General features: G+C 35.4%; 1 protein-coding gene and 1 non-coding gene across 2 annotated transcripts in view; both read left to right on the top strand.

Moving 5' to 3' along the window:
* The window catches only part of ACVR2A (activin A receptor type 2A), an 89120-nt gene that overhangs the window by 24438 nt on the left and 40979 nt on the right, over positions 1–23703 (top strand). The gene's annotated exons all lie outside the window — the stretch shown is intronic.
* LOC117095462 lies at positions 8968–9073 on the top strand. The gene has a single exon (XR_004442003.1). It is a non-coding gene; the product is annotated as a U6 spliceosomal RNA (small nuclear RNA).

The following is a 23703-nucleotide window of genomic DNA, read 5'->3' as shown; positions in this document are numbered from 1 at the left end:
TTGTGTTTGTTTTTTCAGCTCTCTTCCTAAAGATTATAGCATGTTGCCCATTTTGGGTATAAGTACTTTCTGTCATTGTTCTTTCATATCTTTAAAAGCAGTCCTTGACAACTTCTAGATTTCTCTCAGAGATAATTGTTTAATAATGTACCTTGCATTATTTTTTCTTTAATATTAGAAAATATTCTAATACTCTACTTTCATATTCCTTAGAGAACTTTCTACATTTGTTTCCTTTCTATATTTGTTTCCTTTTGGCTGGTAACTTGGTGTTCAGAATTGCTTGTTGAAATTGGTAAACCTGGAGGTGTTGCTATACATATGCTTTTCTAGGTTATTTGTAAAAGTGTTGACATTGATTTTGCATCATTCACAAGGAAGACTGACTATTCTTCCTTGATGTTTACTTATTTCCTTAAGCCAGTATCTAGCTTATGATTGCAAGACCCTCGCAGTTGTGTTTGGGTGTGTTTAAATGTGGTGTCGTGAAGTTGTGGAAGGAAATCCAGGAATTGAATGTGTTTGGGGATCTGTTAGACAAGAATAGGTTAAATAGGGGAATAACATATAGGGTAACAGCCATTGAAAAGCAGTGTGCCTTTTATTTTGTCACTGTGGAGAAAACAGAAAGCTGTGGCCTATGCTTATGCTCTAGTTGAAGGGAGAATTCTATATATAAATCAACAGTAAATGTTACAATATAGTTTATATTTAAATGCAAAATTGCATGAGAAACCAGATGAATACCAGCTGAGTAACTAAGAAATCCAGGACAAAGAAAAATCAAGAGGCAAAGTAGGCTGGAAAGCTTCATGAAGGAAATGGGACTTCAGTGATCCTTGAAAGATGAGTTAAAATCTATATAGCTGGAAAAGTGGTTGTGGTGGGGGATAAGCAGTTGCAGGGAAGGCAAGGGAAAGGGCATGGACTAAGATAGGGTGGGACAGTGAGAACAGTATGTTTGCAGTGTAGGGTTTAGAACTGGGTTGGGAGGGTAAATTATTGTTAGGTTATTTATGTAGGTCCTTGAATGTCACAGTAAAAGAGTTGGAAAGGTGTTTGGGGCTGTATGAAGGAGTATAGGCAGGTGTAGGGGGTATATGGGAGGATGTATGAGGAGGGGGGATATGAGGTATGTGGGGCATGTGAAGGTGTTGTCAGGTGTGTGAGAGGGTCTTAATGTGGTATATTCTCTAAAGCAAAAGAAAAAAATTAGTAGAGTGAAAAATGTCTGACCTGTAAGAAAACCTTCTATACCATAAATGCCTATTAGTCATTGTGATTAGCATAACACTACATTAAGTATTGGCCTAATTTTTCCTCTCTTTAATATTCTACTTGGTCATCTTTACTTGTTATTAATTTAATAAAAAATGCTACTTTCAATCTGGAATAACTCTGTGTATCTGCCCCTTTTTGATTTAGTCTTTGGGTGAAGTATACCTTGCCAGAATGCTGAATTTAACATGCCTCTTCTGATTTTTCTTGTTAGAGTGTTTGAGTCTTGAGAGCAGATGTCACATTTCGTACAATTCTTTGGCCTGTCTAGTACCCTGTGGGCTGCCCAGTATGGAGTTGGCACTAAATATTGGAGATCTATGCGTTAACCCTTACGTCTTCAGGCTTGGTAACCTATAAAGTCAGTATGCAGTAACTCTGAATATCATAGATAATTGTCGCGAGTCTTTTAGTTGCCAGAACTGTTTACCCTGATTTATCTCATTTCATTCTCCTGTTTAATCCACTGACTATATCGTGAAGACGACCCCATTTTTCCTTCTTCCCTTTTAATGAGTTTCCTTTTTCATTACTTCTCAGTACAGACTGCTTTCTGCATATGTGCCATTCTTTTCCCTGAGTACCCTCTTCCTTCTTTATATACTTCTTTTTATACTTTCCAAATATAGCTAGAATCTTTTTCATATACTGCTTCTATGAAGCCTTTTTTAATTAATCTTTTTTATCCCTTTTAGTCTTTCTTCACAGTCCTCATGTATTTTGTTTGCCAATAAGCTATAAATTATTTTCAATAAATTTCTAAATTCTTGATATGTTTGATATTCAGAATGAATTGCAGATTCCCCAAGGGCAGAAAAAGACTCTTCTATTTCTTTTGGTGTGTTTCCATAATGTTTTGCATATTCTGAGCATTTAGATATGGTATTGTTACAAGCTCAGTCTCCTCTCCTGTGCCCAGAGCTCATGTGCGGAAAGGTGCCTCCCCTGCTATATTAAAAGTCCTCTGGTTCTCAGACTTGATTTTTTTTTTTTTTTAAATAATATACATTTGCTAGGAAGAAAAATTGTTTTTCCTTTCTCTTTGTCAATGTTGAGTAAATGCCAATGAGTTAATATATTAATACTACTTAAATTAGTAGTTGAATATGCTTTATTCGGCACTTAGCTCCTGCTAATAATTTTCTTTGCATTTTAATACCTAAATTCTAAGAACCTGAAGGGACATCAATAAATAATTGAATTTGATCTGCTTTTGGGTCGTGGTTTTATTCAAATAAGAAAATTTGCAGAATATCTAGCCTAGATGCCTCTGCATTTATGTAGATGTGATGTGTAAAACTGTAAGTACCTTTTTATTATCAGATATATCAATATTTTGTGAAGAAAAAATAAAAAGAAAGAACATACTATTTTCTGTATGTTCTAGCAAGCAAGAGTGTAGACTAGCTGCTCTTATGCCTTGCACTGCCTTTTCAGTTTCAATGGAATTGAGCAGATATATATTGAAAAACTCATTGTATGATATTCTGAGGACTAAGTCCCCTTGTTAGCCATCTGTTAAGATTTCGTTTTAAAGACAAACTTGCCTTCTAGTCTTTGGGGTCACCTAGAGAGCTGCTTAAATTTCCATCTTCTTACTCTTCTTTTAATTTACATCTTGTTAATTTTTCTGCTCATTCTCTTCTCTTGTTTCTTTCTCCCTTTTGCATTCCTTATGACTGATTTCATTTATTTGTTGGTCTTTGGCATGAATAGAAGAAAAATAATTTGTTGAATGCCTACTGTATTAGAGATTTTTATTTATGAAAATTGCTTGTTCTCTGATGCAAGTTATTTTACCCAACATAGTGACAGACCTGATCACGTATTTTCCATTTTCTCCTTTCAGTTAGCATTGAAAATATGGAGCCTGTGGTTTGATACGTATTTATTCTACCACAGGAAAATTTTAATGCTTGATAGCTGACTTCTTAAGTGTGTTCCACCTGCCACTTTTGCATCTACCAAAAAAAGTCATACATTATTTTTTCCACATTAGCCATAGTATGTAAAGCCCAATTAAAAGTAAGCCATGCCTTGATGCAAAAAGCTTATTATGTCTTAATGGAAAGTTAATATCATGGGTATTCAATGTGTTGTGTAATTGATTTAAAGCATTGATAGCTTACCTTATGTTGTACTTCGTATTTTCAGAATACTTTTCAACAGAAATTTCTCTCTCTTGCCCGTTTTTCAGTCTGGCAGCAAGAGATTGCATTGGTTTTTTTAAGTGATGTTTTGGTTTATCACTGCCCCTTGTGAAAATTCAAGAAAGTTGTCATTGATGTATTTCTTGGCCCATACAATTAAAGAAGTATTGGCTTGATCTCTTCCTTTGACATACATGTTACTAGATGACCATGGTAGAAGTCTGTGGTCCTTGAGTCATTTTTGTTGAGCAGATTTGTGGTAGATGTTTAAATGCATCCTTTCTGAAAATTATGATGATTTTTTTTCTTAATAACACATCTTTTAACTCCCAGCATTTTATATGCATTTAGTTTTACATACAGATATTTTATGAGTAGAAGTTATACTTGCCTTTCTGTAGTTTCCAGGATTTTCTTTTTCCTTTGTTAGAAGTAGCCATTACTTTACCTTCTTGGAGGCACATTTTAAGTACACGGGAGAGAAAGCAATAAGAAAAATTCCAGAAATTACTCCAGAGAGTAATTTCCAAGTACAGAATAAGACTATTTCTAGGGTAGGCAAGGTGGTTTATGTGTTCATTTGTTTGACACTTGCATTGGAGACATTCATGGTAGCTTATAGTTTTCCTTGAAATGTCCACGTATATTATTTGTGATGAGACATCTTTTTTGATTTTTTAATTGGATGAATTAGTTGGTACAGCATTGAGGAAATGATTGAACAGATAGAGTGGCTGTGTTCTAAGAATACCTCATATGGCATGGGTTATAATGAGGTCATTGGGACAATCAGTGGAGTGTCTAGAGTGGTGCTACAAAAGAAATGCAATGCAAGCAGCAAATACGAGCCAAAAAATGAAATTTCAGATTTTCCAGTAGCCACATTAAATGTTTTTAAAATAAAATTAATTTTAGTAATGTATTTTATTTAACATAGTGTATTCAGAATATCATTTCAACGTATAATCAGTATGAACATGATTAATATGGGGTTTTTTTGTACTAATTTTTTGAAATCCAGTGTGTATCTTGTACTTATGGCACGTCTCAATTCAGATTAGCCACTTTTCTAGGACTCTGTAACTCTACATGGCTAGTGACTACTGTATTGGACAGCTAAAATCTAGAGCATTTAGTGAAATTGTGATGATGCCAGGAAATTGGGGAAAGCATAAGAGGAGCAAATATGAATCTCTAAGGTAGACTTTGTGCAGGGAATTCTATATGAAATGATATCTATATACTTTTGGGAGAGAGTCAGAAACTGATGTGAAATGAAACTTTGATGATGATGATGGTGAAACCATTTGGAAGATGAGAATGGCAGAGATTCAAAAGAACATGAAAATAGGAAATGGCAGAACTTGACAATGGTTAATATTCTGTAACAAGGCCAAATATAATAGTTGGTTATCTTTTTAAGAAAAACATCTTTTTCATCCAAGGGCTTTTTAGCTTAGGTTGTGTCTACATAGCATGGAGGAGAGAGGTAGTTATTCATGAAACACAAGAGAAACTGTTGAGATCAGCAGATAAAATTGATTGCAGAGAAATAATGTGGCTAGCAGGGTGGCATGGAGGATGATTTATGCTAATATAGTAGGGAGGAAGAGTGAGGTAAATGATTGATTTTTATAAACTAAGAACTGGACAAAGTTCTTGGTGACTTAAGAGCAAATGAAAGATTAGGCAGAATACTGTATCAGAATTTATTGCTTTGACAGTGAAATAAGAGGACCTAGTGATAGGGACTTTGGTCACAGTATGTAAGTGGTTAAGAGCTCATGCACTTAACTTTAATCCAATCTTGACCACCTAACTATATTTCTTTGCAAGTTACAATTATCCAAGTCTCAGTTTTTTCATCCATAAAATGGGCAGAAACATCTGCTTCATAGAATTACGTGGATTAAATGAGATTATATATGTAGCGACTTTGACTAGTATGACACATCTTCCTGTTATTTCTCTTAGTTTAGGATATCCAGAGGGGAAGAAAAGAGTTACCATCGTGTTTTCTTGGAATACATGTTTATACCACGTCTTCTAAGCTGTTACGCATTAAAGCAGTTTTCAGAGTTCAGCTTGGTGAAATCTCTTGATTAGTAGTTGATGAAATTTCCTTATACATAATTCCTATTAGGTGAAGAAAGAAGTTTCTAAGTCTCATTTTGTGATTGGTGTTGATAACGAAAATGAGGACAGACGTCTGGGATTGAATCTCAGCTCCAGCATATAATGACCTAATCACTTCATCTGTCTGGGTCTTAGTAGGACTTGAATTGAATATTTCTCCAACTGTGGTGTGAGTACCTCTGGCATTAGAATCGTTTTGGTTGTTAGATAAAAACGCAGATTCTTGAGCTGCACCTTAGGGCTGCTGAATCAATCTCTGAGAGTGGAGCCAAGGAAGTTTTATTTAACACTGAAATATAGCTGTTGCATATCACATCCAACTGGAGAACCACTAGAATGGATGATTCTAAGATCTGATTTGGTTCAAGATGAATCTACTACTCACTGTATTAATCTAGAGTAGGAGTTGGGTAGGAATAATAATACGTATTCCTGTTTACAATGTAGGATTGTTGTGGGGATCAAATAAAGTATTTTTAAGTTTGTAAAACTAGGATTAAGTTAAAAGATATTTGAAGTTTAGACTCCTGTAGATTGTAACATCTAAAGGGCAGTGACTTTTCTGTACTAGGTGAATCTAGGTGGATCATAGTTCCATTAAGTAATTTTTAATGACAAATTTCCTGTCTACCAAATTATGAGCTTATTTTTATCCCTTTCATCCACATTTAATTTTTTGCTTCTTTTAGTTGTGTAGAGGTGAAGCTGGATTATAGACATTGAAACCAGATGGATATATAATTTGAAATATTAATATCTGTTCTAATTTTTTAAATTTAGAGGTTTAGAGTGTGTCAGTATTATAAATTTTTTCTCACAATCTCTGTAACTCATTAATCATTCAAGGTAGATTGTTCTGTTTAAGGATTACCTGTAATCTACCCATAATACTCTTTTTCCGTCATTTAACCCCTTGTGCTCTCAATTAACGATAAAACCAACCCAGCACAAAAAGCCACCCTACCATGGGTGTACTTTATGGGGATAAAATACAATCTCCCATTTTCTCCATTTCCAGAGAGATATATATGCTCTCTTATTGAGCAGTGTAACTACTTTGTGTTCATTACAGTGTTTCATACTTTAAATATTTTTGTTTAATCCTACACATAGCTAATAGAATCTCTTTTCTCCCCCCATGGAAATAAAAAAGCTGCTTATTAAAAATGCAGAGCCCGGCTGGGCGCGGTGGCTCAAGCCTGTAATCCCAGCACTTTGGGAGGCCGAGACGGGCGGATCACGAGGTCAGGAGATCGAGACCATCCTGGCTAACACGGTGAAACCCCGTCTGTACTAAAAAAAAAAAAATACAAAAAGCTAGCCGGGCGAGGTGGTGGGCGCCTGTAATCCCAGCTACTCGGGAGGCTGAGGCAGGAGAATGGCGTAAACCCGGGAGGCGGAGCTTGCAGTGAGCTGAGATCCGGCCACTGCTCTCCAGCCTGGGCGACAGAGCGAGACTCCATCTCAAGAACAAAACAAAACAAAACAAAACAAAAATGCAGAGCCCCGGATGAACAATACACTTAGAGATAATTTCAGTGGGTCTGGAGTAGGCCTGGAAATCAGCATTTTAATGATTTTGATGGAGGTTGTACACTGTGAGAAACATTGCTCTCTTTCTTATTTCCTCCAGAGGCATAAATATGTGGATACTGGCTACATAAAATAAATTAGGAATGGTATGCTTCCAGATTGAAATGAACAAATAAATTGTACTTCAGAACTCCATGTATGTTGGTATATGTTTTCCATAGGAACTGAAGATGATATTAGCATAGATGTCAAATGAAGGGACAAAACTACCATCCACAGGTTACAAATGTTTAGTATTACAGAAAACATTTTTATAAAAAGGAAGATCACAGGACACGTAACCTCTCAAAGTTTATACTTCTCAGCCTTCCCTTTTAGGTTAGCTTCAGGGATCTAGAAACATTACCATCCATTACAGAAAACTGGTAAAGATTATGTGGCACAATAAAGGGGGAAGCAGAAGTAGAATAGACAGTGTATTTCTGTTAAAAAAAGTACTTATATTAAGAAAAACTGTTGAGCTTTATTGTATACGGAGTACTGTGCTGTTGCAAGCATCTTCTACAGCACTAGTGTTCACCTCTTAAAAGCATTAAATGATACTGGCATTATCTTCATTCCCTTCGATCCTCAGTTTTTGGTCCTCTTTTCTCTTCCTCATTTAAACAGTCTACTCACTGTTACTCTGTTTTTGTAATTTGTCTCATGTTTTTGGCTTCCCTGACTTCCTGCTTTTCTTTTTTATTGTATAGTATAATTACAAAATGAATAAAATAACTTCTAAGTGAAAATTTAAAATATATATCAAAAGTGAGCAAAAAAATTAAATTTGGTTTAATAAAACCCATTTTCTTTATGCCAGTGTTGCTGTTTTTTCTGTTTGGTATTTACCCCAAAGTTTTGCCTTGAGGCATAGCCATAAATTGCTTATTTATATTTTAAGAATGCTAATATTAAAGGCTGAGATCTTGGACTGTGTGGCACCTAGGGACATAATTCTCATCAGCCTATCACTGTCATTCACTTCATCAGACTTAAACAAGGGCTTTTAACACCTGTATATGTGTAAGTTCCTCTTGGGCTTTTTCATTGCAGTTGTTTCCTCTTCTTAATTTGTTTTAAAAAGCAGAAATGTTCTTCATTAGAAATTGGGGCAGGTGGATGAAAGTGATAAACAAGAAGAGGATATGTGAGTTCCACTAGGAATTGGTCTTCAAATTTAGTGGAAGGCCAGGGATTAGAATTGGTGACCCCTGACTCATCTGCCAGCCAGATGCTTAAATTGAGAGCAGTTCTGATAGATACAGTTGTTCCTTCTGTCCTTTCAACTGCATTTTGTCTCCTTTTCTTCTGTATGTTGCTCCTGTCCCTTCCCCGTGTCCTCAGTGCACAGATACACCACTGAGTTTGAAAAGGGGTAACTGGTAGCCTTATTAGTAAAGATGCTGGTGTCTCTCTATTCTTTTACTTTCTTCTACACATGTCTTGATAACAGGATTTTATGCTCTGGGTAGACCTGAACCTAAAAGTTGGACAGCTGTGGCCTTATTTAGTTTTTGGCATTCCAAAAGTAACTTTTAACGTGGAGAAAAGTGCCCTATTATTTGAACTTTTTTGAATCCTCTTTTGGTATATTTCAGTGGCCCACTAGTAAGATTTTTTTTTTGTCTTATGTTTAAATGTTTCACTAATAGAAGACTGGGAACAGTTCCTAATAATTATTATGATTCTGTGGATCTCTGTTTTTTAAGAAAATGATGGATGTAAACATTTCTCTGTGGAAAGAAACGGGAATGACATTCAGGATAGGCTAACAAAAGTCACAACTTTTTTTCAAGACATTTGTTTTCTTAAAACATAAGCAAGGTGCATGCTTTGGCAGCACATATACTAATATTGGAATGATAGAGAAAACATTAGCATGGCCCCTGGTCAAGGATGCCATACAAATTCATGAAGAACATAAGCAAAGATGTATCACCTTCTTAATTTAACTCTTCCACTATTGAATTTAAAGTAAGGAGTTTAACTGTATTCTTTAGTTCTACTTTTCCTGAACACAAAATTACTTTGACTCTTTGCTTAGTAAACAGTTTTTCTTATTTTATTAGTTCACATAGATAGTAAAACTTATCAGTCATTGATTATTGTTGAAGTAAACATGACTTTTCAAATGAAAGTTGTATTAGTGAAGTTGATAAAATTTGTAAACTAAATGTGAGTTTATATGCAGATGTTTATATGAAAGCTTTCTGTTTCTGTAGGGGGCTAGTCTAGACTATGTTGTCCATGTTCTGCGGCTGTGTCTTATCTATATTCTGCTGTAACTTTGATCCTTTCTTTAAACTTTACAGTTATCATGCTGCTTTTTTTACTCTTTTAAAACTATATTTCTCAATTACCGACTATACAGAGAAATATGAATGCTTATAATAAAAGCTGTTGTCTGTTGTGTGTGATTTTTTTTCCGTTAAATTATGAGGGCAAAATCTATAGAGCTACTAATAAAATAATTCTTTGTGATAATTAACATAGGACAGAACTGTCTTTTTGTTAGATTTTAGGCAGTGTTAATATAGCAAGACTATAAAAGTGTCAGAGAAAAATTTTTTATTTTGGTTTACAAGACAGAATTAAGCCGGATTTGGAGGAAATGTTTTAAATTGTAAACATGAAAGATTCAGATTAACTATACTTTGGAATATTAAACAAAAACATGTGTGTGAATCTGATTTTATTATTCCTGCTACTCCTCTTTTATAGTACTTATGTAAGCCAGTATCAAAAACAATTTTAGTGATTGTTGAAAGGTGGTGGGTTGAGGTATTTACCTTTAAAGTGGACAGACATGACTTTTACAAATAAGACTTTTTTAAAAAATTTATTTATTTTTTATTAAGAGGCCAGGAACTATGAACTAGATTTAGATATTTATCTGGTTTAGAATGTTTATCTGAAATTTTTGGTTGCCTTTTCTCTGAGTTTGAGGGGAAGACTGCCCTTGTTTTGTGTTACAGTGACTTAGGGATTTTTAGAGAAAGGTTATTAAAGTCTTTCCTAGGCTAGGCATGGCGACTCATACCTGTAATTCCAGCACTTCAGGAGGCTGAGGTTGGTGGATTGCTGGAGCCAGAAGTTTGAGACTAGCCTGGGCAACATGGCAAAACCCTGTCTCTACAAAAAAATTAGCTGTTGTGGTGGCAGCCACCTGTAGTCCCAGCTATTTGGGAGGCTGAGGTGGGAAGATCAATTGAGCCCAGCAGGTTAAGGCTGCAGTGAACTGTTAACCGTGCCACTGCACTCTAGCCTGTGTGACAGAAAGAGACCTGTCAAAAAAAAAAAAAAAAAAAAAAAAAAAAGTCTTGTCTCCTTTTGGAGGAAAGGTAATAGTTATACAAAAATCATATAAGCTTAATTGATTAATTTTTTAAGAGTTTAGAGATTAGTATAATAGTCTTTTGGGAGTGGACCATATGGTAAATGTATGTTTTTCAAACTTACTAAATGCAATCAAACTGTTTTCAGTTAAGAAGTATTTGCAGATTAGAGATGATATTTTGCTTTTTTTCATTTGATTTCATGAACTGATAACTGTTTTTCAACTTTGCCTTACTCTGTTTTGTGTTGCTATTGCAGAATACCTGAGAGGAGGTAATTTATAAAGAACAGAAATTTCTTCTCTTATATTTCTGGAGACTGGGAAGTCCAAGATCAAGGCAAAGGCATCTCATGTGGGTCTTTTTACTGTGTCCTCACAGGGCAGAGGGCAGAAGGAAAGAGACAGCCCACTCCTTAAAAGCCCTTTTTATAATGGCATTAATCTCTGACCTAAACACCACCCATTAGGCCCCACCTCTCAATACCAGTACTTTAGCAATTAAATTTTGGAAGGAATAAACATTTAAAAACATAGCAAACTTTTTCACGCATTTTCTCAATGTTTTACTCCACTCCATTATCTCACCTATTAAAAGGAAGTTAGGGATGGGGAGAAACTGGTAGAAAGAATGTATCAATGCCTGAGATAGTTTGATGTTCAAAGAGTGTCCACTTGTCTGATGTGAGTTGAGGCTAAAGAAGAGCAAAACTGTGGAAAGCCCTGTAGGATTTGTTAAAGATTTTGATTTTAAGGCCAAGGATAGTGGGAAGCTGTTGATTGGCTTTAAGAGTTGGGATAGTGATTTGATTTTGTTTGCTTTAGTAAATTGACTTCTGGATGAAGAACTGATTGGATTGGATAAAATGGAAGCTGGGAGACCAGTTAAAGAGGCTGTTGCTATAGTCCAGGGAGAGATGTTGGTGACTTGCAGTAATAACCTTCCAGTGATACTCACATTCTTTACAAAACTAACTTAGATTTTCTAATTCTGGTGCTAATGCCTTAAACCTCTTCCCTGATGTTCTTTTTTTGTTGTTGTTTCAATTATCTATAAATTCTCATTTGACAAGCTAGATAACATGGTTTTATTGTTGTACTGATTAAGAGAGCTAGTGTGAATGGGTGATTTCTTTATGAGCAGTATGAATTCCTTTATACAGGGTTTATTTACTTTCTAAGGTATCATTGCTACCTACCAGCAAGAAGCTGTTATGGTTGCTGCTCTGTATTATCAATCAGTGATGACTAGTAAGCATTTTTTAATTTAAAAAAAATTTATAAAGCAGATTCTTGTTATGTTGCTTAGGCTGATGTTGAACTCCTGGGCGTAATTCTCACACCTCTGCCTTCCAAAGTATTGGGATTACAGGCGTGAGCCCCTGTGCCTGGCCCCAGTAAACATTTTTTAATGTCAACTCAGGATACTTCACTCATTTTTAAAATATTTCTTTATTAATCTTTTTATTTTCTAAAGTCAATTTTAAGACAAAAATCTACTCTTTGCAGAGGTATTAACATTATTTTAAAAATAACAAAGAACATTTATAAAGATGTATACTTGAAATTCTCTGTCTTTATGATATTCTGGTTACTTACCTATCATTCCTTCCTCCTTCTCTCTTACCTTGCAGGATAAATTAAAATAGGCCTTAGTTGAGTTTTAGAAGTATTGAAAGATTTGTGAATTCTTTTACTTTCTACTTTTAGTGTCTTTTGAAAATTGAGCTCATTTTTTTCTTCCTTTCAAGAAGTTAATGATTTCCTAAACTTTGGAATTACTTTTTTACTATTTCTGCTTAATACCTAGGTGTCAAAGTGCCTGCAACTAGTATGCCAGCATTAGATATTTGTTGAATGCATAAGATGCTGTACCTGTGTGCAAGACATAGTGTCCTCTAAGATTTCTTGTAGCATGTCACCAGAATAGATTTCAAAGTGTCCTGCCCAGGGGTGGAAGGGCTAGAAAGGGTAAAAGTTTCTCATCCTGAAAGGAAATCATTGAGCTCCTATTTTTCCCTTTTTGTTTAATGAAACTCTATTCCTTGTATAATGTTATAAGAAGCTTACTTATATTGATTAAAATGAGAAGAAAGCAGGTCTTTTCTTAAAACCGTTTCCCCTACCCCCTTTTTAATTATTAAAAAGGCACAGGGAAGTTGAGGTCTGAAACATTTTCAGGCTTTCTTGGCCTATCCTGGCAAAGTGGTCTTAAATGTGGTCCCAGGTGCTATTTAGTTGAATGATAAATCCAAAGGTTTGTGATTTGCTCTTTTCCTGGTTCCTGTTATTCTACATATACTTTTTGTATTTAGGAAAATGAAGTTTTTTGTTAGTTGATTTTAAAATCAGTGTCTTTTTTCTGGGCTACCAACCAAATAATAACAATTTGAAGTATATTTCTTCCCAACAAGATGTCATTTCTTAAGAGTGTTAGAACAGTTACCTTTAAAGATGAAATGCTTCTTGGTTCTGATGCCTTCATATTGTACTTTTTCTGCCTGTATATCAGTGTGTCTGTATCTGTGACTTGAATTTTTTTTCTTTCCTTTAGGTCTTTTTGGAGAAAACATTATAATGGATGTCTAGTTATTTAGTAATTGAGTGCAGGTTAGTTAGCATCTTCTTTTTCTCCTCCTCTCTAGAAGAAGGTGTGTAGTTGTTTGTGTGTGTGTGTGTGTGTGTGTGTGTGTTTTACATTGACAGGGCCTAAAATGTTGCATTGCCAATACATAAATTTTATTTGAAAATTTATTCTTTTTTCATGTATCTAACTTGCCTATCAAAAGTCTTAAGTTTGTGAGAGGATAGGAAAAAAAAGATGCTAACTAACATGCATTCAATTACTAAACTAAATAACAACAAGCCCTGTGTAGAGTATCTTCTGTATTTATAGAAAGGTTTAAGAAATGAAGTCCTCTAAAAATTTTGTTAATACAAAAATGTACCGTTTGTATTGAACTGGATCTACAATTCAAGTGAAGTGGGAAATAAACTATAAAGAATTGTTTTAAAAGGGCAGCTGCTTGTCTCTTTTATGAAAGGAAATTCTGCCATTAGAAATTTGCCACTCTCTTTGGGACTCTCAAAGTTTTATGTTGAGGCATTTTAAGACAGAGATTTGAGAAATTGATGGAATTACTCAAATTTTGGTCTGTATCCAGGTAGATGTATATTTATTTGGAGCCATCTATGTGGGGATAATTAGTCATTTAAGTGTTAACAATATCGAAATAAATTTTCGGTGCTTGCCTTTGTAATTTGTCAGGAATTAATATTAGAAATCCTTAAATAAGGCTGGATGCAGTTGCTCATGACTATAATCCCAGCACTTTGGGAGGCCCAGTGGGATGGATTGCTTGAGGTCAGGAGTTCGAGACCAGCCTGGCCAACATGGCGAAACCCTGTCTCCACCAAAAATACAAAAATTAGCTGGGTGTGGTAGCAGGCGCCTGTAATCCCAGCCATTTGGGAGTTTGAGGCAGGAGAATCGCTTGAACCTGGGAGGTGGAGGTTGCAGTGAGCTGCTAAGATTGGGCCACTGCATTCCAGCCTGAAACAGCAGAGTGAGACTGTCTCAAAGGAAAACAACAACAACAGAAAGAAGTCCCTAAGTAACTAGTGGTTAAATGTTGACTTCCAAGTATTTTTACTCTCCTTCTTACACATGCCACATGCACATTGTCTAATGCCACAACATACAATGTTTATGTTTTTAGTTTATTCTGTGCTAGTTGTGCTTTTAGTTCAGTAATAGAAATACATTACTTTAGTTAGATGGATGGAATCTTGTAATGTTTTGTCAGACTGATAGTAAGTACTAAGTATGGGATATTACAGGGAAGAGGAAAAAAATTTCTGGGAAGAATGCCAGACAATGTTTGTGTTTTCCTTTAGAAGTGATTGTTTGGTAGTGGGAAGGGGCTTAGTTTAAAAAAAAAAAAAATTAAATTGACAGGGCCTAAAATGTTGTATGGCCAATGCAGAAATTTTATTTGAAAATTTATTCTCTTTCTTCATATATCTAACTTGTCTATCAAAAGTCTTTTGGGACATTTTGGACTTTCTGCTAACTTTTGAACAGTGTTACTTTTCATAATGCTTAAAAGCAACCCAGGGCAGCCAAATAGGAAAGGTGACTGCCTCTAGGATGTGTATCAATACAGAAGAGAAAGGCTATCAAAAGACTCAATGTGTTTATAATTGTATGGAAACAAATTAGTAAAATGAGTTGGTTTTTTTTTTTTTTTTTTTTTTTTTGAGACAGACTTTTGCTCTTGTTGCTCAGGCTGGAGTGCAATGGCACGATCTCGGCTCACCGCAACCTCTGCCTCTTGGGTTCAAGCAATTCTCCTACCTCAGCCTCCTGGGTAGCTGGGATTACAGATGTCTGCAACCACGCCCACCTAATTTTTGTATTTTTGGTAGAAACGGGGTTTCACCATGTTGGCCAAGCTGGACCTCAGGTTATCTGCCTGCCTCGGCCTCCCAAAGTGCTGGGATTACAGGCATGAGCCACTGTGCCTGGCAAAATGAGTTTTCAAGTAGGAAAGAAACTACGTAATACACAAAAGTAATAAGAATTTTAGATTTTTTTTTAATACTCATAATCTTGCTTCTTAAAAGTTGAAGCAACATAGTTATGAAAAAAACTGTTGGTGATTATGGCCTGTTAAATGATTCTATATCCATTGTTATTTAAGGTCATTATGAATTACCAGTTTACCATCTTTTACTGTATTTAAAGCTACTCTTAATACGTATTGTTAATACGTATTGTTAATTTTCTTCATTAGCTGATTTTAAATGACCAAATATTGCTTTGATGGAAATGTTTGTGATGAGGTTTTTGTGCTTTGTTTTATTTTTGTTCAGATTTCTCACTCTTAACATTGCTGGTTCCTCAAAGGTGATTTCACATTAACTTCATAGCAAGCAGAAGTGATCCATTTTTACTCTTTCTGTGACAGATTTATGTTTTATTAAAAAGAGGGCCTGCATCTTCCCAAGTAAGATAAAGCACTAGAAAAAACCGTAATGTAGGTAGTGTCTTTTCAGTGTAATTGACACTTTTAGGTTGGATTTAGTGGGAACTAGTAGGAACTACTGTGTGCATGTTTGTTTCCTTAATCTGTCTTTTTTAGGAGCTCTGTTCTGACTTTGAGAATTTACCTTTTACCTCTTATTCTTCTAAATTTCTGCCTAATTTTGGTTTTTGTGCATTCAAAAAAATAGTCTATAAATTCTGATTCAAGTATTGGCCTCTAGCTGCAGTCACCATTATCCCTTCTCCCCGCAAAGAAGAACATCTAATATTAGAAATCTGTTTTGCACAGTCTAGGTAAAACTTGTATTTACTTGTACCTGTTTTCATGTAATTCATCTTATGTGTTAGGGCCAGAGAACTGTGTAGAACTATTTTAATCTGAAAACCTGGGCATTTGTAGATACTCTACACATTTTGTGGCTGTAGGCAAAAATAATTTTCTGTTGTGTGTTAGGTATCTTTGAAGATGTCTAACTTATTCTGGGCAATATATAGTATATGTTTCATGACAGTAAGACTAAAATATTGCAAGAGAATTACCAATGAAGTGAAACATGGGATAAATATGTATAGAAGCAACTTTTGTTTTCTCAGAAGTTTGTAAGATAAAGCATTTAGAAACAGCTAACTACCCAACCCAATAAACCAAATCATTTTTATCTTTTGCTTTCTTATGCTTAGGGAAAACAAATAAGGGACTGTGAAAAGCAAACGCTTCATCTCTGTATTCTAATTTGACAATCCTTTTAATACCTGTGGCCATTTAATCAGCATAGATATTGTATACCTCTTGTTTTTATTGGGTAGTTAGTATAGTGTCCTGAGTTTTGTTCTGTTCCAACACAGTTTACTCATTGTTTTCTGATTAATCTTTAAAATACTACCTCTATTCTTTTGATGACTTCGAAGCCTCTCCTGGCTATACCCAATACTACAGAATATAGAATGCTCTAGTCCAGTGAGGGCAGTCTTGTCAAACACTCTGGTTATTCACAACCTTGTTTATTTGGTCTTCATCTTCCCTGCCTCTGTTCAACTTATAGTTCTGTGTCTCCTTAGTAGCCCTGCTTTAGTTTCATTTTCTCTGTAAAGCCCTCTTTTTTCTTACTATTCTAGGCCTTGTGAATTGTTGATTTAGTACAAATTTAACTGAATTCCTGTACTGTGCTAGGCACTGATGATACTTCATCTGTATATGTCCAGTATTAAGGAAAGTTTTCTCGGCCGGGCGCGGTGGCTCAAGCCTGTAATCCCAGCACTTTGGGAGGCTGAGACGGGCGGATCACGAGGTCAGGAGATCGAGACCATCCTGGCTAACACGGTGAAACCCTGTCTCTACTAAAAATACAAAAAACTAGCCGGGTGAGGTGCCGGCGCCTGTAGTCCCAGCTACTCGGGAGGCTGAGGCAGGAGAATGGCGTGAACCCGGGAGGCGGAGCTTGCAGTGAGCTGAGATCCGGCCACTGCACTCCAGCCTGGGTGACAGAGCGAGACTCCGTCTCAAAAAAAAAAAAAAAAAAGTTTTCTCTAAAAAAAAATTTCTAAAAAAAAAAGTCATCTTATATTTGAATCCTTACAAAGTTTTTCATATTTTGAGCTTTCTCTCAATTAATTTGAATAGAAGTATAGTATTTGGAGAAGATAGATGAGCTTGAAATGATGCCAGTCAGTACTAGTTTTAAAAGTCTGTAGAGGTTTCCTGAGGGAGTAGATATAAGGGTGTAGTAAAAAGTTTAAACAAATTAGAAATGGTTTGTGGGCAGGGAGTTAACACTCTTATAATTTGTTGTGAAAAAAGCCTTTAAAATCACGTTTAAAAGATATATCTATGAAGTTACTTTGTGAAGATCATAGTATGTACCTGTAGAACTATTAAAAAACCAACCATCTTAAAATCATGTGAATGGATATTTGTGGCTTGGAAAAACATTTTCAGTGATGGTATTATGACTTCCAAAAGTATTGTTTCTCAGAACAACTTAAATGGAAGTAAAGATTATTCATTTCATGATACAGATTTCTCAGAAAGTAACGAGATGATACTTGTGGAAGATGTAGGTAAAGTTCGAATAAAGTTATTTTGTAAAATTTATGTGCTGTGTGATTTTAAAACATTCATAAGACTAATAAAATTATATATTGGACTGTATGATATACATGGAAAGATTTGTGTATTTCAAATTGGTAAAAATTTTAAAAAGAACTTTTTAGTGGGGAAAATTGGGAAATTGATTTCTTTGTGTTGAGGTTTGCCTGATATTTATTTATGGTAGCTTGCAAGTTTCTGGGCAGTAGGATGATTATTAAGCATAGTGAGAGAGTGTCAAATAATACTTACTGAACTAATAAAATTCTGTATACATTTACTTATTGATGCCATGAAAGATTATACTATACCAGAATTTTCCAGTTACCTGAAATCATTCTTTTGTATAGTATTTTTAATACTTTAAAAAATTTATACTGTAAGATGTTTTGGATTAAAACCATCATTCAATTTAATCCACCTTCTGCAGCTGATACCTTGGACTTGTGGTTTGTCCCCAGAGTGGCAGGAGCAATGACATGTGAAAGGGAAACAAGAATTGCTTTGTAAGTTGGATTTATTACATTTGAAACTTCATTAACTCTTCCCAGAGGACTAAGTTGCCTGTGGTAGGCACAAGTGTTGGAAAGAGATTGTTTCATACCTCTTTATACTATATCTCAATGACTTTTTGATGGTTTCAGACAGCATTAGAATATTTTTCCAGAAATTCCTCAAATTTGTAAGTTCCCAGAACAATTCTTATTTTTCTGCTTAACGTTTTTTGCATACATAGGAGAATTGTGATAGGTGAGCTAGTCACAGGGCTGTGAAAGACATTGTCATCTTAATCAGAAAAAAGTGTAGTGAAATTGATAATTGTAAAAGATTTGAATTTCATCCACCTGTTTCAAAGAGTAGAGGGAAAACAGTAGTAGTTGGTTGGTTTTTATTCAGTTGTTGTAATGTGTTTTTGCATTTTATCATTCGTTAAGTACTGTTTGTGTTTAGAACTCAAGTAAGATGGATAGTCTTAGACCCTAGTGGCATTCTTTTTATTTTATTTTTTTTCTTTTTGGAACATTTGTTTTACATTGATTTAATTCAGAGCTGCAGACCACAAAGACTCCTTAATGCCAATGATAAAATTATTAGGTATTTCATCATACTGAGAATGACACATTCTGAGCAACTGTAACTGTACTCTACAAGAAGACAAGGCTGAGTGCTTGGCTCACACCTGTAATCCCAGCACTTTGGGAGTCAGAGGCAGGAAGATCTTTTGAGGCCAGGAGTTGAAGACCAGTCTGGGCAAAATAGCAAGACCTTATCTATACAAAAAATAAAAATAATTAGCAATGTGTGGTGGCACATAACTGTTGTCCTAGTTACTTAGGAGGCTGAGGCAGGAGGATCACTTGAGTCCAGGAGCTCAAGGCTATAGTAGGCTATGATTGCACCACTGCATTCCAGCCTGGGCTATAGAGTGAGATCTTGTCTCAAAAAAAAAAAAAAGAAAAAGAAAGTTTAAAGAAGGGAAACTAGTGAAAATGTGATTAAAGAATGTAATAGGTGGTCTACAGCCATCTGATCTTTGACAAACCTGACAAAAACAAGAAATGGGGAAAGGATTCCCTATTTAATAAATGGTGCTGGGAAAATTGGCTAGCCATAAGTAGAAAGCTGAAACTGGATCCTTTCCTTACCCCTTATACGAAAATTAATTCAAGATGGATCAGAGACTTAAATGTTAGACCTAATACCATAAAAACCCTAGAAGAAAATCTAGGTAGTACCATTCAGGACATAGGCATGGGCAAGGACTTCATGTCTAAAACACCAAAAGCAACGGCAGCAAAAGCAAAAATTGACACATGGGATCTAATTAAACTAAAGAGCTTTTGCACAGCAAAAGAAACTACCATCAGAGTGAACAGGCAACCTACAGAATGGGAGAAAATTTTTGCAACCTACTCATCTGACAAAGGGCTAATATCCAGAATCTACAAAGAACTCAAACAAATATACAAGAAAAAAGCAAACAACCCCATCAAAAAGTGGGGAAAGGATATGAACAGACATTTCTCAAAAGAAGACATCCATACAGCCAACAGACACATGAAAAAATGCTCATCATCACTCGCCATCAGAGAAATGCAAATCAAAACCACAATGAGATACCATCTCACACCAGTTAGAATGGCAATCATTAAGAAGTCAGGAAACAACAGGTGTTGGAGAGGATGTGGAGAAATAGGAACACTTTTACACTGTTGGTGGGATTGTAAACTAGTTCAACCATTATGGAAAACAGTATGGCGATTCCTCAAGGATCTAGAACTAGATGTACCATATGACCCAGCCATCCCACTACTGGGTATATACCCAAAGGATTCTAAATTACTCTACTACAAAGACACATGCACACGTATGTTTATTGCGGCACTATTCACAATAGCAAAGACTTGGAATCAACCCAAATGTCCATCTGTGACAGACTGGATTAAGAAAATGTGGCACATATACACCATGGAATACTATGCAGCCATAAAAAAGGATGAGTTTGCGTCCTTTGTAGGGACATGGATGCAGCTGGAATCCATCATTCTTAGCAAACTATCACAAGAAGAGAAAACCAAACACCGCATGTTCTCACTCATAGGTGGGAACTGAACAATGAGATCACTTGGACTCGGGAAGGGGAACATCACACACTGGGGCCTATCATGGGGAGGGGGGAGGAGGGAGGGATTGCATTGGGGAGTTATACATGATATAAACGTCATGCACATGTACCCTAGAACTTAAAGTATAATAAAATAAATAAATAAATAAATAATAAATAAATAAAAAAAAAAAAAAAAAAGAACACACTTCTAAAAAAAAAAAAAAAAAAAAAAGAATGTAATAGGTGGAAGAGTTTAGAAAAAAAAATTTTTAATTTTATGTTAAGCTACATCCAGATATTTTTTGATTGACTACATCTATTTGACAATTTACCAAATATTAATTGAATGCCTTCTGAGTTTCAAGAATGGTGCTAGATATTAGGGATTCAGTCATGAAAATATTACACCATTTGCTTGCAAGAAACTGACAGTCTGGTGAAGGACATGCCATTCTATCACCACCTTCTATCTTCTGTCTAAATAAAGACATGTCAGTTTAGGCCATTCTAACTCATATATCTTCTCTGGTCCTTAAATCAGGTGTCCATCATTATTTTTATAAAAAATTAATTTTTAATTGACAAATAAGAATTGTGTATATTTATTATCAACATGGTTTGAAATATGTATATGTTGTGGGATGGCTAAATCAAACAAATTAACATATCTATTACCTCATATATGCAGTACTTATTTTTTATGGTGAGAACACTTTAAAATCTAACGCCAGTGGAATTCTCATATGTAGAAGAACGTATATAGATAACTGATTTAAAACTCAGTGAGTAAATATAAAACAGTTACATTGGATTACAAGAAGTGTGCACTTTGGGAGAAGGAGGAGTCCTGATTATAAGATTTTTAGGATTTTATTATGCATACCTTGAGAAAACTTGGAAATTGTCACCATATGAGAGGTTTTCCTGGGAGGCTTTCTACAAGAGCTGGGCTTTCCAGAACTACTGGAATAATAGAGTGAGGATATTCAAAATGTATTTGCCTGAACCATGTCTGACTGCTCCAGCTCCACTTATTGGAAAAGCTATCCCTTTTCCATTGAATTGCCTTTGCTTATTTGTCAAAAACGAATTAGACATATTTGTGTGTGGTTCTCTTTCTGCGTCCTGTATCTTTTTCACTGATCTATGTTTCTGTCCCTCTGTCAGTACCTTGCTGTCTTTATTATTGCAGCTACACTGTAAGCCTTAACGTCGGGAAAGTGGGGAGTGATTTCTCCCACTTTATTATTATTTTTCAAAAAAGTTTAGAATATACTTGTTTATGTCTACAGTGAAACTTGCTGAGATTTTGATATGAATCGCATTACACCTATATATCAATTTAGGGAGAATTGACATCTTTACGTTCAGTCTTCCAATCCATGAACAGTTTGTCTTTCCAAATGTTTAGGTTTTATTTGACTTCTTTCATCAGCATTTTAAAATTTTAATCATAGGGATCCTATACATGTTTTGTTAAATTATACCTCAGGATTTTATTTTTCTTCGGAGCAACCGTAACTGGTGTTGCATTTTTAATTTTAGTTTCATTTGTTCATTGTCACCAAATAGAAATGCAATTGATTTTTGTGTCTTGTTCATCTATCCCGTGACCTTACTTAATTCACTTATTAGTTTGGGGCTGCTGCTGCTGCTGCTTTTTTTTTTTTTAAAGATTCCTTCGGAATTCCTCCATATACCAGCATGTCATCTGCAAATAGAGACAGTTTTATTTGTTTTATTTTTTCTTTTCTAGACAGTAAGCCCTTGAGTTCTTTTCCTTGCCTTATTGCAGTAGTTACAAATTGCAGTACTGTGTTTCAGTTCTATGTTAGAGTGGTGAGAGTGAAATTGTTGACTTGTTTCTGAGCTCACTGAAAACATTTGTTGTTTCACTGTTAAGTATGACGTCATCAACTGTAGGTTTTTTGGTAGTTGCTTTTTATGACATTAAGTTCCATTCTATTCCTAGTGTACTGATAGTTTTTTTTTAAAATTATTATGAATGGTATTCAATTTTATCTAATGTTTTTTCTGCAACCACTGATATGACCATATGATTTTTCACTTTCAGTCTGTTGATTTGTTAGATTGTGTGGTTGATTTTTGAATCTTGAGACAACCATGTATGTCTGGAGCAGATCCCACTTTGCTGTGATATAATACTTTTTCTTTTAAAAAATATATTGTTGGATTCTCTTTGCTAAAATTTTGTCTAGGACTTTTGCACCTAGGTTAATGAGAGATACTGGTCTGTGTTTTTCTTTTTGTACTTTGTTTTTGATACCGAGATAATACTGGTCTCATAAAATGAGTTGGGAAGTCTCTTTTGTTTCTGGAAGAGGTAGTATAAAATTAGTGTTGATATATTAATCATGTTTTTAAAAAACAAAACTTGAATTGTCCTCAGATACAGTTGCTTGAGGTGGAAAGTTTCTCATAGAAGTAGACTTCTGGCCAGGCGCGGTGGTGGCTCACACCTGTAATCCCAGCACTTTGGGAGGCCGAGACGGGCGGATCATGAGGTCAGGAGATTGAGACCATCCTGTCTACAGTGAAACTCCATCTCTACTAAAAATACAAAAAAATATTAGTCAGACTTGGTGGCGGGCGCGTGTAGTCCCAGCTACTTGGGAGGCTGAGGCAGGAGAATGGTGTGAACCCGGGAGGCGGAGGTTGCAGTGAGCCGAGCTGACACCACTGCACTCCAGCCTGGGTGACAGAGCGAGACTCTGTCTCAAAAAAAAAAAAAAAAGAAGTAGACTTTTGCAGAGTTATGGAAAACATTCTACCAAATTTCAGATTCTGTGTATTGCTATTTTTTTTGATGGTAGGAAGAATGAAGCAGTCAGTACTAGTCATTAAATCATAAGCAGTATGGTGAATATAGAACTGTTATATAAATTAACTCATACTAGATTATGTGATTAGACTTACTGATTTACTGTAACTAAACAGTGTGAATTACGGTTCTGGAAAAGAATTTGGAAATTGAATCAATCTGCTTGATTTTACAGATGTGGAAACAAGGTAGTGAGGGATTTGGTACCTTGGTACCTGGAATCTATTTGTGAAATAGATTCCAGATTCAGGCCACAGTCTATTAAGCCAGTGGGTTTTACCTAGGGAGGAACATTAGATTACCAGCGGGTCCTTCCAGAAAAACAAAAACAACAAAAAACCCCACACATGGGCACATACTATGTTCTGTATACACAGAAGTAGCAGCCCTTCTTTTATAGAATATAGTTGAGACAGATTACCAGAGGAGTTTGCAGTATGTCAGTTCATGCTATTTTTTTCTTCCATAGTTGAGAGGAAGTCCATAGCACCATTAGTATTGTGCGTGTGTGTGTGTGTGTATACACATACGTGTACTCTCTATATATAGTAGCGTGTATATATATAGTGTATGTATGTGTGTATTTATATATATACTCAAAATAAACTTTTCACCTGCCCATTCCCAGGACCTACATAATGGCACTC

Source organism: Trachypithecus francoisi, unplaced genomic scaffold (genome assembly GCF_009764315.1).
Source record: "Trachypithecus francoisi isolate TF-2019V2 unplaced genomic scaffold, Tfra_2.0 Lachesis_group13, whole genome shotgun sequence".
Classification (NCBI taxonomy): Eukaryota; Metazoa; Chordata; class Mammalia; order Primates; family Cercopithecidae; genus Trachypithecus; species Trachypithecus francoisi.
The sequence above is the reverse complement of the archived record's forward strand: the minus strand, read 5'-3'. Positions and strand labels throughout refer to the sequence as shown.